The sequence below is a fragment of the Mesoplodon mirus genome (genome assembly GCF_964341445.2).
Source record: "Mesoplodon mirus genome assembly, chromosome: 8".
In the NCBI taxonomy this organism is placed as follows: domain Eukaryota; kingdom Metazoa; phylum Chordata; class Mammalia; order Artiodactyla; family Ziphiidae; genus Mesoplodon; species Mesoplodon mirus.
Window position 1 is genome coordinate 88,054,905 of NC_138984.1, and position 17,152 is coordinate 88,072,056.

Consider the following 17,152-nt stretch of genomic DNA (forward strand, 5'->3'; position numbering starts at 1 on the left):
ACTCTCCTCTCCTAACCATTTTAGATTCAACTCCCCCTCAGCCTGCATCTCCACTGAGCTCAGTGGCTTACCTGAGGGGTGAGTGGTGTGACCAGGACCCTCATACCTGATAGGTCTAAGTTGCCACTCTTGCCCATTCACCATCAAACTTGGAAAAGGAGTACCAAGACCCACCCCTTGGTGGACCAGTGGACCACCTGGGGGGCAAGCACATCCATCACATTCTTTTAGCCATCTCATCATTCTCTGCATGTCAGGATCCCCTGGCTATCCACTTTGACCTTGCCACTGATTGCAATTACAGTAATTGCATCCATAAAAATTCAAGATTTGGGAGGTTATCAGCCTCAGTGTCTTCGTCCTGGTAGTCAGGGTCCCATTCTTTCCTAACTGGGGCCCTGACCTTGATATAGAAGTCCTACCTTGGTCAGGAGATCTCATCTTTGGAGCTCAGTTACTCTGATGATTATGTCTTGGGCCTGGTCCACAGCTCTCTCAGCCCTCCAGTCGTAGGAGTTGAGGGTTCTCCTGGTTTTGTTGCAAGATAGCCTTTTACTCCTGTATCAATCAGCCACTGGATGTGGGCTGCCCTGGGAAGGGGCATGACCTTAGTGAGGTGGCTCTCTACTCTTGAGGCAACGCTAAGGGGCTGACAGCTAAGGCTATGTGCCAGCCGCACTCCCAGCAGCCAGGGCAACAAGTCCCTTGAAAGAGCATCTGGGGGTGCATCTCACTGTCCTCCACAGTCCTCTTCCCTTAAGCCTGTTTGGTTTTCCCCTAGATGTAAGTGTGCAGTAAAGAAATATACCTGGACTTTATTGTTTATATTAAATATTTGTTCCTTCAGGCACACAAACTCCACTTACAAATATATGCCTAAGAAATCTCATCACAGAAATGTCACTTTTTTCAACAATTTACTTTTCTTTTCTTTTTTTCTTTGTGGTTCACGCCACGCATCTTGCGGGATCTTAGTTCCCCAACTAGGGATTGAACCCAGGCCATCTCAGTGAAAGTACCGAGCCTTAATCCCTGGACCACCAGGGAATTCCCAGCAACTTACTTTTCATTACTATTTTAAAATTTAAACAATTTAAAGGGAATTGGACATAATATAATCAATAATATAATATTATATATTATATACAATATAATGAGTGCATATAGATGTTTATTATGATTGCCATGTGCTGGGCACACTGAGCGCTTATCTAATGTGTGAGAACAGATTTATTCATTGGATGTTTTTATTAGCCCTTCCGGAATCTTTTCTCATGTAAGAACGCCAATAATCTACCATTTAAAAATCACCCTGAAAGAGCCGCTTCAGAGGATGTAGCACCATCATCCTCACTTGACAGCTTCAGAGTACTGACATCATCCTTTAAATATAAAGCAATCACTGGATTCAACAGATGTGCAAAGCTTGCTCTCTGATAGAGACTTTCAAGATACTTGCAGTGAATGGCAAATGGGCCACACGATCTGCCAGAAACCTAACCCCATGAGCTGACAGAAAAGTGTTTCCCTTCGGAATGTACCCTCCACTTACCTGGAAAAATGCAGCTTCCTCTTAGTGGAGGAGGAAGAAGACAGCTGGCAGGAGGTAGTCCTTCTAGACACACCAGCAGCTTAGGCACATCCCACAGAGGGGAGGAGGTTAAAGTTGGGCCAGTGTCCACTTCTGATCCAATTGTCTCTAACCCTGGAGAACGCATGTACACTGTGGAGCATTAGCATGGCTGAATTCGATCTTGATGGGGTTCTAGGTGAGCAGTGCTGTTTTCAGAGATGGGTGTGTCTACTTACTTTAGGTAGTCATTGTGAGCAACTGGTTAAATGTAAGTCACTGTCTTGATGCTTCTTGGCTTCAGGACCCTTTCTTCCTCACCATGACCCATTGGTCTGCTTAGGTGAGTGTCTTGTGCTGATCATATTGCTCGTCTGTGTAATTCTTCACCTTCATACTGACATATATAAGTATGTCAACCATCGTGTATCCAGACTTCCTTCTCACAACATTCTAACCTCATCTTCCCAGAGCACTTCACCCTTTCTTCTACCTCTCGCATAAGGGAAAATGCTGTCCCCAGTGTTCCATCTTTTCTACACTTTTGCCACCTGTTCTTCTTCTTGAGGACCTCATAAATGATTGTCAATTTCCTTTTGTCTTAAATGAAGGAGTTGTATTAAAATTATCTCTAACGTTCCTTTTAGCTCTAAAATTCTGTGATGCTATAATTTTTAATCATTCTTTTGCCCTGACACTCTCATTATCTGAAGCTGTTACTTTCTTAGTTCATGGAATCCTCCATAGTTGGGGTTATAGCATACTTCTGTAATTCAAGCACAATATTTATAACAGGAGTCATTTTGCAGATACAATGTAAAATGTATAAGTATGTGATTAGAAGATTGTAGGGTAATGGGGTATAATCTGATGATTTTAATGTATCATACAGCATTTTACAATATTGCTACACAATATAATGTATATTTTATGAGTTCTTGACAGCATTTTTTAAATCTTCTGACATTGCTTTTCAGGTGGTTTAAGATAGATGTTCATTAACTCTTTACTACTTCAGAATAATCTTTACTAAGTGAAACATCTGCCCTCAAATCAGACTATTTTTATCCAAATGATGTGTTTCTGCAGCACGTTAATAGGTGCTCCATACAAAAGGATTTTATAATCAAATAAATGTTGGGAAAGACTGGGTTAAATACAGTTAAATAGGTTTTCAACTGCAGGACGTCTCAGAACCTTTTATGAACTTTGAAAGGAACCCCTTTCCAAACCTTTTTTCACCCAAACACTGTTTAAAATCTCGTGAAGTACTATTCAGTAAAATACAGGTTGGGAAAAGCTGCCCTATCCTTACTTGAGACATACTTTGTGTTCTAATCTAGAAACGTATTTAAAGTAATAAAGGAGAAAAAGGATAGCTTTTGAGATTTTTTCTCTTTGCCTTTCTTTGCCTGATCTGAAGTAGAAGGAGTCTCATCCTGACCATGTCTCTGGATGCTTCTTCCAAGTGCTGCTCTTTTATTTAATCTGTTGGAACTAAATCTATGACCAGAGGTAGAGATGGGGGCGGGGGGGGGGGGCGGTGAAGAAGAAGGAAGTAAATATGAGAAAATGCTTCCACCGAGTTCCTTTGTGAAAAGTGATGTTGAAAACTAGGCTAGTATCGTAAGCAAATACTTTTTATTTAAGGAAGCATCTATGAGTCTTTTTCCCCCTCTTAGAACATACCTTATTAGCGAAAATGATAATACAACTATACTAAAGATTACTAAGTTGATTTTGAACAATTCATGAACATTCTTTAAACAAAAAAAGCTGGCTGTCCTCTAAGTTGTTTTCTGTACTTTACTTTTTTTAACATCTTTATTGGAGTATAATTGCTGTACAATGTTGTGTTAGTTTCTGCTGTATAACAAAGTGAATTAGCTATATGTATACATAATCCCCATATCCCCTCCCTCTTGCATCTCCCTCCCACCCTCCCTATCCCACCCCTCTAGGTGGACACAAAGCACTGAGCTGATCTCCCTGTGCTATGCAGCAGCTTCCCACTAGCTATCTATTTTATATTTGGTAGTATTTATATGTCAATGTTACTCTCTCACTTCGTCCCAGTTTACCCTTCCCCCTCCCCGTGTCCTCAAGTCCATTCTCTATGTCTGCGTCTTTATTCCTGTCCTGCCCCTAGGTTCATCAGAATCAATTTTTTTTTTTTTTTTTTTTTTGCGGTACGCGGGCCTGTCACTGCTGTGGCCTCTCCCGTTGTGGAGCACAGGCTCCGGACGCGCAGGCTCAGCGGCCATGGCTCACGGGCCCAGTCGTTCCGCGGCATGTGGGATCCTCCCGGACTGGGGCACGAACCCGGGTCCCCTGCATCAGCAGGCGGACTCTCAACCACTGCGCCACCAGGGAAGCCCTAGACAAAGTAATTTTTAAAAATACATATTGCAAAAGCAACAAAGCATTTAAGATATCTAGGAATAAATCTAATAAAAGATATACAAGGGAGAGTTATAAAACTCTAATAAATGATATAAAGAAAAACTATACAACATATACCGTGTTCACAAAAAAAAAAAAAAAAGAAGACTCTATAGGTAAAGATGATGGCTCTCCCCAATTTATGCTAGAAATTCAATGTACTTTTAATCAAAATCTAAAAGAGTATTTCACATAATTTGGTGATCTTGAAATTCAGGTAGAAGAGTGAAGAACAAAGAATAGCCAAGAAAATTTAAACAATAAAGGTAGAGTCACACTATAGGAAAGATTATTATAAAACTATAATATTTAAATCAGTGCAAGTAAAGACAAATGAAAAGAAAGAAGGCCTAGAAACAGACTCACATAAAAAAGAAAATCCAAAGTGGGACTACAAGTCAATGGGAACAGGATGGATTACTCAATAAATGGGTCTAAGACCACGGGCTATAAAATTAGATTCGTACCTCACCCCATAGATGGGCTAAAGGCCCATAGATTAAAAATGAGACTAGAACTTTTAGATGCAAACACAGGATACGTTTATGGCATCAGGATAAGGAAAAATTTCTTAAATGAAAAGCCAAACAATGTATAAAGGGAGACACTGTTAGATCTGACTACATTAAAATTAAAAATTTTTTATGATTGAAAAATGCCATAAACAATGTGAAAAGATAAGCCACAGAACAGAAAGAGATGTTTGTTTCCCAAAGTATTAATGTCCTGGATATGTACAGAATGTCTACAAATTGCTAAGAAAAATATGAACAACCCAATAAAAAAAAAGACACAGGAGATGAACAGGAAACGCACAAAAGAGAATATTCAAATGCCCAATACACGTAACAAAATATGCCCAACCTCACCTGAACTAAGGGACATGAACATTTAAAACATCATAATAATAAAGTACCATTTCAATCTATCAGATAGGCAAAAATTAATAAATCTTTTCTTTCATTTGGGGGGGTTTATTCCATCTTCATTGTGCATCAGGGCGTACATGATAAACATAGGTCACCCTCACTAGCCACTCATCTGCTGTCTTTCTCTGGGTGAACAACCTCTGTAGGAAATTCTAAATTTAGCCCAAGAGATCAGGATCAGGAAGGGAAGAAAAAGGGCTTCCCTGGTGGTGCAGTGGTTGAGGGTCCGCCTGCCGATGCAGGGGACACGGGTTTGTGCCCCGGTCCGGGAAGATCCCACATGCTGCGGAGCAGCTAGGCCCGTGAGCCATGGCCACTGAGCCTGCACGTCCAGAGCCTGAGCTCCGCAACGGGAGAGGCCACAGCAGTGAGAGGCCCGCGTACCGCAAAAAAAGAAAAAAAAAAAGAAGGGAAGAAAAAAAAAAGGCCGAAGCCACGTCACCATCCTGCTATATCTCTACCTTAAAAGCAACACCTGACATCACCGAACACTCACCTGCACGTGACAGTCCCATGCAGGAGACATGGGGCTCTGCTAGGGAAATCACTTGTTCTGCTAATGAATTTCTTTTCCCCCATAAAAGGACACCTGGCTCCCTGATACAGATGTGGAATTACAGAATGTCTCGAGGACTAAGCACAAGCCTGTTTCTTTCCAACAAGGTTATAAACCCATTCCTTTCTTTAGTACACTTTTTTTCATACACTCAAAAGTTGTTCTAAAACTCCAGAAATGTGAGTACCTTTGTCACATCCTGAGCACTCAAACACCACCCAGTGAGCTTCCTGCTGGCAGACACAGGCCTTGACAAACCAGTCCCTCCCTGGAAGTCCTGAGACTGAGCACTATCAGAAGGTTGCAGGTTCATGTGGAGTTTGTACATGTGATTGAGCGCTTGTGTGAGGAAAGCCCCGCTGGTGTTGCTCTCTGTCAAGGTCAGGTTATCCAGCTTGGCAGGTGCCTCCTGCTGTCTCATGAAGCTGTTGGCAGACACCCAGAGCTTGGCTATACGAGCATCCCGCACGTCCTTGATCAGGGTCCAGATCTCATCTGCTTTCAGGATATAGTCCGACGCGTGATTTAACAGGAGTGTGATGAGCTCCATGTAGTAAGGGCTGGGCATAGGGGTAAAAGTTTCTTCATTTCATTCATGATCCCTAATCTTCTCCAACTTTTCCACGTCCATCCACTGGGGCTGGTGGGGCAGGCGGTGAGCAGCCGACACTTCCGTCTCTGTTTCAGGTTGATCGCCAGCCACAGAGGCGCCTGCACCGGTAAGCCGGGGTTGAAAGGCCCCAGGCCACCCTCGATGAGGTGGATCTTGTCCAGACTGAAGTTCAGGATTATGGTGACCGGATCCTATTTGGCCAGAAACTCCACCTCAGCCGCGACCATGGCTGCGCCCACGGCCAGCCCGAGACTCGCCAAAAATGAACAAATCTTATCATATCAGGAATGTTGGCATAGATGTGCAGACAAAGAAATTCTTCATGCCGCTTTCTGTAATATAAATTGGCATAAATATCTTGTAGAACAATTTGGCAATACCCAGTAAACATGAAGCTGTGACTACCCTGTGAGCAGCAATCTGCTTTTCAGGAATCTCATAGAGAAAACACGAGCTCACGTGGATGTGAAGATGTCTATTATATAAGAACGAATGGAAACAAGCTATCAATTGGGTAAATGGAAAGTAGTTTATTCAAACACTTGAACACAAAGAGCTGCTAAAATAAATGATTTACATCTACATATTTCAACATGGATAAATCTCAAGTATATAATTTTGAGTTTAAAAAAAAAGCAAGTTGTAGAAAATGTGTTCAGCATGATGCCATTTATTTAAAACTTTAAAAACCCATAGGACAATACTCTATGTTGTCGTTTTGATATGTACAGATGTAGAGAGTACACCATGCCAGGGAATAGTACTGGCTACAGCAGGTGCTGGCAGGACCCCGCCCATATTTCCTCCAAGCTCATTATTCCTGAACCCTCCAGCTTCTTAGTGCAAACACCTTCCACTCTACCTGAAGGCTGGAGGAGAATGCTCAGCCCCTCACGGGGCAGGCCTGAATGCCGAGGAGTCTACAACCAATGACAAAGGGAGTTGATGGGTAAACACACCAGCTTCCTTAGCCCTCAGATGGAAAAACTCTGAGGCTTGCCTACACAGGCCCCCAAAGTCCCTTATGGGATTGAGTCCCAGTTGCCCACAAGGATAACCTGCTCATCAGCACATGCATTAACTTCTTTTCCTTCCCAGTATCAATTCCCCACCCCACAATTCTCAAATAAACTACTTGCACTCAAATCCTTGCCTCTGGATCTGCTTCTAGAGGATCTCATACTAAGATGTTACCGCCATCAGGAGACAGGCTACCTCTGCAAAAGGAAGAAGGGGGAAGAGATTGGGGGTACATTTTCATTGTATTCATCATGATTTACTTATTTTGAAAACCTGAAGCAAATATTAGCAAAATGGTAGGGTAGTGGATTCATAAGTCTTATTTTATTTTGTATATTTTCTGGGTTTTAAAATGTTTCATATTTAAGAATTAAAAAATTATAATAAAGTAAATGCTTACTAAATCTGTGATAAGCAGCTAGAACACTAGTTCTGTATTTAATTAAACCCTGCCAGGGACATCTCTAAGGTGTTTGAGGTCTCAGGCAACTATTTTTCATTTTGATTTAAAAATATAAATTTCATGGGCCTTCCAAAATATATAAAATTCATGGGCCTTCCAAAATATACAAAATATATAAAATTCATGGGCCTTCCAAAATATACAAGCAGCTCACGCAGCTTAATATCAAAAAAACAAACAACCCAATCCAAAAATGGGCAGAAGACCTAAATAGACATTTCTCCAAAGAAGATATACAGATTGCCAACCAACACATGAAAGGATACTCAACATCATTAATCATTAGAGAAACGCAAAACAAAACTACAATGAGGTATCACCTCACACCAGTCAGAATGGCCATCATCAAAAATCTACAAACAATAAATGCTGGAGAGGGTGTGGAGAAAAGGGAACCCTCTTGCACTCTTGGTGGAAATGTAAATTAATACAGCCACTATGGAGAACAGTATGGAGGTTCCTTAAAAAACTAAAAATAAAACTATCATATGACCCAGCAATCCCACTACTGGGCATATACCCTGAGAAAACCAGAATTCAAAAAGAGTCATGTACCACAATGTTCATTGCTGCTCTATGTACAATAGCCAGGAGATGGAAACAACCTAAGTGTCCATCATCGGATGAATGGATAAAGAAGATGTGGCACATATATACAATGGAATATTACTCAGCCATAAAAAGAAATGAAACTGAGCTATTTGTAATGAGGTGGATAGACGGAGCAACTAGGCCCGTGCACCACAACTGCTGAGCCTGCGCTCTAGAGCCCGCGAGCCACAACTACTGAGCCCACATGCCACATCTACTGGAACCTGCGCACTCTAGAGCCCGTGCTTTGCAACGGGGGAGGCCACCGCAGTGAGAGGCCCGCGCACTGCAACAAAGAGTAGCCCCTGCTCGCGGCAACTAGAGAAAGCCCGCGCACAGCAACGAAGACCCAACACAGCCAAAACTAATAAATAAATAAACAAAAATAATAAATAAAATAAATAAATAAATTTTTAAATAAAGAAAAGCTAATAATTATTTTAAAAATCTAAGAAAAAGGCATTTCTTTCAAATTGCATCTTTCTTTATTTTGAGGTTTTAAGGTCAAATTTCTATAAACAAGCAATTTTTTTTTTCTCACACAAACTCTGTAGGGATGCAAGAAAAATCTCCCCATTTATTTGTAGTGGTGTTTCCCTTTGGTTTCTTTCTGACTGGTTTGTGTTTTCCATCCATCTCAAGATGTGTAGGACTGCTCAGTGAGTAAACAATTCTATGTTCTAAAAGTGTATGTTAGATTTTCCCACTGGGCATCAGTTATGCTTTTGTGACTGAAGTTACCACTGACATTCCAACTAGGAAGAACAAGAGAGGATGCAGGCATGAGGGCAGAGTACTCGAGTACCCGCACACAGGGGGCTCTCTCTAAGGGTTTTCCAGAATGCCAGTGGCCAGTAGGGCCTTTAGAACAAGAAATGCTGCCTGTGGTCCCCTGTGAACCCAGATTATACGATTTCCCTGTAACTCATCTCTGAACTCCTCTCTCTGTTTCCACCCCAGCACAACTTCTGTCTATGCATACAGGAAAGTGAATCAGGCTTATTTTCCTAGGGGTCAACCCTACCCTGTCTAACTGACTCAGGGTGGGTCTGCTTAGTCTCAGTTTCTGTTTTTGGAGAGTATTCCATGTATATCCTTTGAAAATGGAAGTCCTTTTTGTTACATATAGACTATTTTTTTAAAAAAAACTAAGAAAATCTTGGCCTCTTATTCTGAACTTGTCATTTTTGGAAGCTTAGTGGGTGAAGACTTTCTTTAGAACCTAACCACTGAATAACTAGGAGAATGTAGGAGAAAAGGTTGAAATAGTACTGTTTTACTATTTTTCAAGTTTGAGTAAGTTTCTTATGGAAAAGGAGAGAGAGAAAGAAAGAAAGAAAAAGAGAAAGAAATACCATGAGGTTTATAGTCTGTGAAGAACCCACTTCTGTTACACTCTTTGTCCCCAGAAGGAGAAGGGAATAGGAAACAAGTACAAGAGTGTCATGGAAATCAAGGGCAAGAGGAGTGAGCCACATGTAGAAAACATTGCCCACATGTCAGGAAATGTCACACCAGTATCAGTAGTCAAAGGGATGTGTTCAGGGGATTGTCAGGCTTTTGACATTAATTGATGCCCCAAGCACAACAAGGAGGAAATATACATTACAGTGAGGATTTTTTTTTGACGAAGTGCATTATGCGTTCATAAGCCATTTACACTTCCCGCCAGACAAGAGTTAATTTGGGGATGCAGGATTGTTGCTTTAGAAATGTAATGAAATGACACTCCAAAGTGGAAACACTGCCGTTTCACTGTGAAATGGCAAAACAGGAGGGAAAGGCTAAATTGTCCAGAAGATTGAGAGCAGGAGAGAGAAAGAGAAGTAGAAGCCTGGGTAGAGCAATTAATTGTTTCAGTGTTTTCCCATGAAAGCCAGTGGAAGAAATACACACAGACACACACACACACACACAGACACACACAGAAACATACACTCGTCGCAAAAAGATGATGAGATATATTATTAGGACATAGATACAGAAAACGATTTTTCAGAGTATTAAAAAGATTCTAGGCTACAAGATAACATCCATATTCTTAGGCATTGCTAAAAGGATAGTTCAGAATGTTAGTGTAGAAGCATATGGATGGAACAGCAGGAGTCCTAGTTGTCATACAAGAGGCTGTTTGATGATTGCACACCAGACCAGAAGGTTCACGCAAAGGGGAAATTTAATGATTCAACATCAGCTTCTTGTGTGGTGTTTCTGCAAATGTCACCCCCCCCCCCAAGCCAGCATTTCTCTGACTCTGCTTCCAGGGAAACAATTCAGCCAGTCCCTGGGTCTGCAGTTACCCACTGGGCAACAGGTATGAATCTAGCATGGTGCTGGGGTCTGTGACCGATACAGAAAACGTTTGTGAAGTAATCCTTCTCTTTAAAGAATTCCCGATCAAGGGTGAATACCAAATGGATACACATGAAACAGGGAGAGATCTGTGAGGTGAGTTACTGTTCTACCCTTAGACAGGGACAAATGGCCCTCTGCCCTGTACCCCACACTTAGGGGGCCTTGGGTTTTAGGTGCCTTCCTCAAAAATTTCACAGTCCCCCTGAGGTGTCTGAGGCCAGTGGGCTTGCAGTACTGCTGTGAGCCAGGACCAGGACTCTGGGGGGCTTCTGTTTCTCTCTGACCCTCTACCCTTGCTGTTGCCTCGAGGAGCTCAGAGCCTCGTGTCTGTGGGTCCTGTGACTCAGCTCTGGCTCCACGAGGGTGTCCTGGCAGCAGTTTTCTCCTGCTGGTAGCGCAGCATTTCTTTCATTGGATCCTGTGAGATTGGCTGCCAGAATGGTGCTGAATTGGGGCTTGTTTGGGTCAGCGAAGGAGGATGAGTTCTGGGTGCTGGATTACTGGTGGTCCACTGCTGACCCTCTGGACTTGAGCTGTGTGACTTGGCTCCAACCATGGTACTACCTCTGGCCCATGGCACCTGCAGGCAGCAGGCGTGGTGGCAGGCATCCTTTAGTCCATGTGACTCCACTGCTGGACCCCAGGCGGGGCACCCCGTATCTTCCACGGGCTCTGTGCCACGTGTCAGGCAGTCCTCAAGGAGACTCACTTTTTCTCCAAGGGTTTTTGAGCCTGTTGTTCCCTATACCAGGGGCCCTTCCAACCTATGTCTCTTGCCTTGGATGGGGGTGGCAATGCCATGCTTTCCCTGATTCATCTTGAGCCATGCTGGACAGGGGATGGACATTCCTTGAACTAATGGATTCCTGAGTGATGCTGTAACCAGAATTAAATAAATGGTATTAGGGAACCGCAAACCACAAGCAGGTTCTGAAGAGCCATGCATTATAATAACATCATTGCTACCTTTCATCATGCATGGGAGACACAAAATTATCTAGGTCCAGTGCAATTAACAATAAAGAACACAAAGAGATGGCGTCTGGATCTGATAGGAATAGATCGTGCCTGACACTGTGATGAATCAAATCTTCCCATGCCCTGATGGACAATAACAAATACAAAAATAGCTCCTCTCTACCTATTATTCTAAATTGTCATTGATAAATCACTTTGCTTCACACGGGCCCATGATTTTTTTTTAACATCTTTATTGGAGTATAATTGCTTTACAATGTTGTGTTAGTTTCTGCTGTATAACAAAGCGAATCAACTATACGTATACATATATCCCCATATTTCCTCCCTCTTGCGTCTCCCTCCCACCCTCCCTATCCCACCCCTCTAGGTGGACACAAAGCACCAAGCTAATCTCCCTGTGCTATGCAGCTGTTTCCCACTAGCTATCTATTTTACATTTGGTAGTGTAGATATGTCCACGCCACTCTCTCACTTCGTCCTGGCCTACCCTTCCCTCTCCCCTCATCCTCAAATCCATTCTCTATGTCTGCGTCTTTATTCCTGTCCTGCCCTTAGGTTCTTCAGAATCATTTTTTTTTTAGATTCCATATATATGTGTTAGCATATGGTATTTGTTTTTCTCTTTCTGACTTACTGACTTACTTCACTCTGTATGACAGACTCTAGGTCTATCCACCTCACTACAAATAACTCAATTTCATTTCTTTTTATGGCTGAGTAATATTCCATTGTATATATGTGCTACATCTTCTTTATCCATTCATCCGATGATGGACACTTAGGTTGTTTCCATCTCCTGGCTATTGTAAATAGTGCTGCAATGAACATTGTGGTACATGACTCTTTTGTTTGTTTGTTTGTTAATATATTTATTTATTTATTTTTGGCTGCATTGGGTCCTCGTTGCTGCAGGCGGGCTTTCTCTAGTTGTGGCGAGCAGGGGCTACTCTTGGTTGCAGTGTGTGGGCTTCTCATTGCAGTGGTTTCTCTTGTTGCAGAGCGTGGGCTCTAGGCAAGCGGGCTTCAGTAATTGTGGCATGCGGCTCAGTAGTTGTGGCTCACGGGCTCTAGAGCGCAGGCTCAGTAGTTGTGGGGCACGGGCTTAGTTGCTCCGTGGCATGTGGGATCTTCCTGGACCAGGGCTCGAACCTGTGTCCCCTGCATTGGCAGGTGTATTCTTAACCACCGCGCCACCAGGGAAGCCCATGTCTCTTTTTTTTTTTTTTTTTTTTTTTTAGTTTCTGCTTTATAACAAGGTGAATCAGTCATACATATACATCTGTTCCCACATCCCTTCCCTCTTGCATCTCCCTCCCTCCCACCTTCCCTATCCCACCCCTCCAGGCGGTCACAAAGCACCGAGCTGATCTCCCTGTGCTATGTGGCTGCTTCCCACTATCTATCTACCTTACGTTTGGTACTGTATATATGTCCATGCCTCTCTTTTGCTTTGTCTCAGCTTACCCTTCCCCCTCCCCATATCCTCAAGTCCATTCTCAAGTAGGTCTGTGTCTTTATTCCTGTTTTACCCCTAGGTTCTTCATGACATTTTTTTTTTCTTAAATTCCATATATATGTGTTAGCATACGGTATTTGTCTTTCTCTTTCTGACTTACTTCACTCTGTATGCCAGAGTGGGACCTTCCCGGACCAGGGCTCAAACCCGTGTCCCCTGCATTGGCAGGCAGATTCTTAACCACTGCGCCACCAGGGAAGCCCTTTTTCTTAGATTTTTTAAATGTCAGTTTTGTAAATGGGTCAAGCCAAAGTGAGCTAAGAGATCAGTAAAATGACTTTTTTTTTCCTCCTAAGAATCAGCTTAGTCCTACTATTCTTTATCATGCTAGGGTCTTACCCTAGATAAAAATATAGTTGCTCTTAAGATAAACTTGGGGGAGAGGGAGGATGGGGACCTAGAAGGATTATGGTGTTAAAACTTCAATGGCTTTTGCTATTAAGCACAAATTCTAATTATCATTTAAAGGATACTCTGGAAAAACCCTTCCAAAACCAAATCAGGAGAGACATCCAAGGCAGCAAAAGACATCCCCGTTGGCAGTCCAAAAAGGATTAGAAGCAAACCCAAGAAAAATCTACATGATGACAAATTGCTCCAGTGTCTTCACCTTTAAGCCCCAGTTAAACATTCCTGACTATGAAATGGCAATTTTATAAGACAGAAACATTTTCTGAGCTCTAATAAAACATTTCTTCCTTGCTTTCTCTAAATTAATAAATCTAAGAAGAGGTCTCAAAAGTTTTATCAGGGTAGCATTTCTACAAATATAACCCCAGCAACAGCCCCTGGGGTCCCAGGTCAGACGATGCCCAACATTATCCTCGAACACTTTTCTGCTTTGGTATTCCACAGTACTCAGCTACCTGGAGTGCATCTACATAAATCAGTGGAGAAAAAAACAATTCTAATAACAGTAAGAACTGCATCCTATTCGGTGACTGAAAACTGCAACTGTGTTTTCCAATCTGTTTGCTATGACAGAGTGTCATGATGTGGAATGAAAACCCGTGGATTATAGTCCCGGTGCCCATATGCTTATGAGGCCCTGTTTGCATCAAACCTAAAGATGACTTGATTTTTTTTTTTTTTTTTTTTTTTTTTTTTTGCGGTATGCGGGCCTCTCACTGCTGTGACCTCTTACTGCTGTGGCCTCTCCCGTTGCGGAGCGCAGGCTCCGGACGCGCAGGCTTAGCGGCCATGGCTCACGGGCCCAGCAGCTCCGCAGCATGTGGGATCCTCCCAGACCGGGGCACGAACCCGTGTCTCCTGCATCGGCAGGTGGACTCCCAACCACTGCGCCACCAGGGAAGCCCAGATGACTTGATTTTTAACCTGCCTTGTGAGCTGAAAGACACGATGCATTTATTCAAGGAGAGTTCTGTAGAGGTGAAGCAGGTGATCCACGGAGACTCTACCATAACTTTTCCCCAACTGCCATTCATTAAACATCTTCCATCTCATGAACCATGAATCATTTCATTTTTAAGTACTCTTTTATTTCCTTTAAATTTATTTAAAACTTTATTAGATTCAACTGGCACCGTCCTGACAGACAGCCCGCATTCATTTTAAAACTTCCCAGCGGAGAAGCATAAAACATTTAAAATCTATATTTGATCGGACAACAGCAGCACAGTGTTTGAATTAGAAACAGATTAGACATAATTGAAGATAAAGAGGATGCAAGCACCACTCCCATTTTGGTGCAGTGGGCTTTAAATTATCAGATTCATCCAGAATACATTACGGAGAAACATTGAATTGTTATCTTTAGACAGCTTTTTCTAAGAGTTTACAATTTCTCAGTTCAGTGAAGCTTACCACCAGCTTGTTATCAGAAAAAAAAACAAAAAATCATTCGGTTCAGAGCACATAACTGATCTCGCCTCAAAAAGTACACATTTCCTTCTGATAACAGACACTTCATTGGACGGCCAAGGGGGTACTTCACGCACAATCTTTTCAGGTCCTTCCACTTCCTAGGTAATTCCTGAGGAGGTTACAAACAGACATTGTTTACCAACAGGGCTCCCTGCCAAGCCTGCCTCCACCTTTAATTAAACATCCCACAGGACACACACCCTCACTCACACCCGCATGGCCACGCACATGCGTGTGCACGTGCGTGTGCATGCCACGTGTGTGTGCGTGCATGCACGTGCAAGAGTGTGTACACACACGCACGATCTTGGCTTTGCCAGAGTCCTTCCACCATTCTCATTAGTAACAGAGCTACACTTCTTCCCGGTGTCTTGTCGTCGCAGAAAGACTTCAGAAAGGAGTCAGGGAGGTCAGGAAAGTAAGTAAAGGGAGGTTTTATGTAAGTGATAGTACCCTCCCAAGGTGAGAGCAGGCAGTCTCAGGTGAGTAGCTGCCCAGAGTTTCTTTGGCAAACCGGTTATGTGGGGCGTACAAATGAAGGGGAGGAATATTCACTGGGGAGGGAGGGGTTTGGGGTTCGTATCCCCTGATTTTCATCCCAGCACCACCTTCCCCAGGGGAGAAGGGTTCTTGTCCTCATTTAGCTTTGATCGGAAGTGTCATGGCATCGGTGCCTGATGGGTACTTATCTGCAAGGCTTATTTTATCATAATGAGCGAATACCCAGCAAAAGGTTACATTCGGACACTGGAGATTCCCGCCTTTTCCCATCTTTCTTTGTCTCCAGGACACTTATCACCCCAAAATGTGTGGTTTCCTATCAGTGTAGAGGTTCCTGCTTTTCTCTGTCTGCCCATGGACCCCCGCTGTTTACAAGATGTGTGCTTTCCTGCCACCTAGCCCCTGCCCCCCTTTTTTTGCTCACTACCTGCCTACTGCAACATTCACCCCCAAGGAGCCTGGACCCTTAAAATCTTTTAAGAGACAAAGGGCGGATGGTCCGCCTTCTGTAACTGCTTCAACCTGAGCACGGGCGTCTGTCAGAGATAGAGGTCTCGGGGTTGTTTACAGTGGCGGAGGTGGAGAGCGGGGAGTGGAAAGAGGCAGCTACCTTGTCCCACAGGTGTTGATGGTCCCCTTCTTCAGGTGGGATGGGTTGAAATCCCTGGCATAGCGTCATTTGAAGTAGGAATTGTTGTGTTCTAGAAGATAGAAATTCAACTAGGTGGTTAAAAATACAAGGACCAAAGAGAAGGAGGAGAAATAGAGTGCCTATGGGACCTAGAAATGGAAGAAGCCAAGTGTATACTGGGAATCACCCCTTAACGATCTCAGCCCATTCTTGCTTCCCTTGATTGTACCTGATTATACCAGGCTCTCAGACAGCCTGGCCATCCTGAGAACACCGAGTCCAGTTGCTTGGAGAGATATGCCACTGGTCGTGGAATTGGCCCTACTTTTTGGGTGAGAACTCCCAGGGCAATTCCCTGTTTTTCTGAGGTAGAGTAAAGGTCTTGTTAAGATCTGGGATCCCTAGGGCTGGGGCGCTAATTAGGGCAGTCTTAATCTGATCAAATGCTGTTTGTAAATTCCCTGTCCAATCTAGGGGTTCCATGTCCAATCCCTTTGGGGCCTCATACAATGGTTTTGCCATGAGACCAAACCTGGGGATCCAAATCCTACAAAATCCAACCATTCCTTAGAAGGCTCTGAGCTGTTTCTTTGTTTGTGGTGGTTTTAAGTAGAGGATTGCCTCCTTATGCTGGGTCACAAGGGCACGCTGCCCTGGGCTTGGAACGTGTCCGAGGTAAGTGACTCTCTGGGAGGAAATTTGGGCTTTCCGTGACGATATTTTCTATCTCTTGGAGCCCAGGAAATTGAGGACCTGTACGGTGTTTTGGTCTGAAGCTTCCTTTGAGGGGCTGCAGGTAAGGAGGTCGCCTACATATTGTAATAACGGCCCCGTCTCTAATGTTTGTTCCCTTAGTTCCTTAGCTAGGGCATTGCCAAACAGGTGTGGGCTGTCTTAGAATCCCTGAGGAAGGACAGTCCAGGTATATTGTTGGATTTCATTTGTGTCTGGGTCAGTCCATTCGAAAGCAAAAAGGTATTGAGAATCAGGGTAAACAGGTGTACAGAAGAAGGCATCTTTAAGATCAAGGGCCGTAGGGCTTCCCTGGTGGCGAAGTGGTTGAGAGGCCACCTGCCGATTCGGGGGACACGGGTTCGTGC

At 43.3% G+C, this 17,152-nt stretch overlaps 1 long non-coding RNA gene and 1 pseudogene across 2 annotated transcripts in view; both read right to left on the reverse strand.

Moving 5' to 3' along the window:
• Window positions 1–5,660: 5,660 nt before the first annotated feature.
• Window positions 5,661–6,337, reverse strand: LOC309809373 (DNA replication complex GINS protein PSF2-like; annotated as a pseudogene). The gene has a single exon. The product of its transcript is annotated as a DNA replication complex GINS protein PSF2-like (transcript).
• Window positions 6,338–14,607: 8,270 nt separating this feature from the next.
• The window catches only part of LOC309809595, a 55,967-nt gene continuing 53,422 nt past the window's right edge, over window positions 14,608–17,152 (reverse strand). Inside the window, exons 3-4 of the long non-coding RNA XR_014294878.1 lie at window positions 16,032–16,122; window positions 14,608–15,029 (exon numbers count right to left, since the gene is read on the reverse strand). This is a non-coding gene — a long non-coding RNA (uncharacterized lncRNA). The remainder of the gene's footprint in view (window positions 15,030–16,031; window positions 16,123–17,152) is intronic.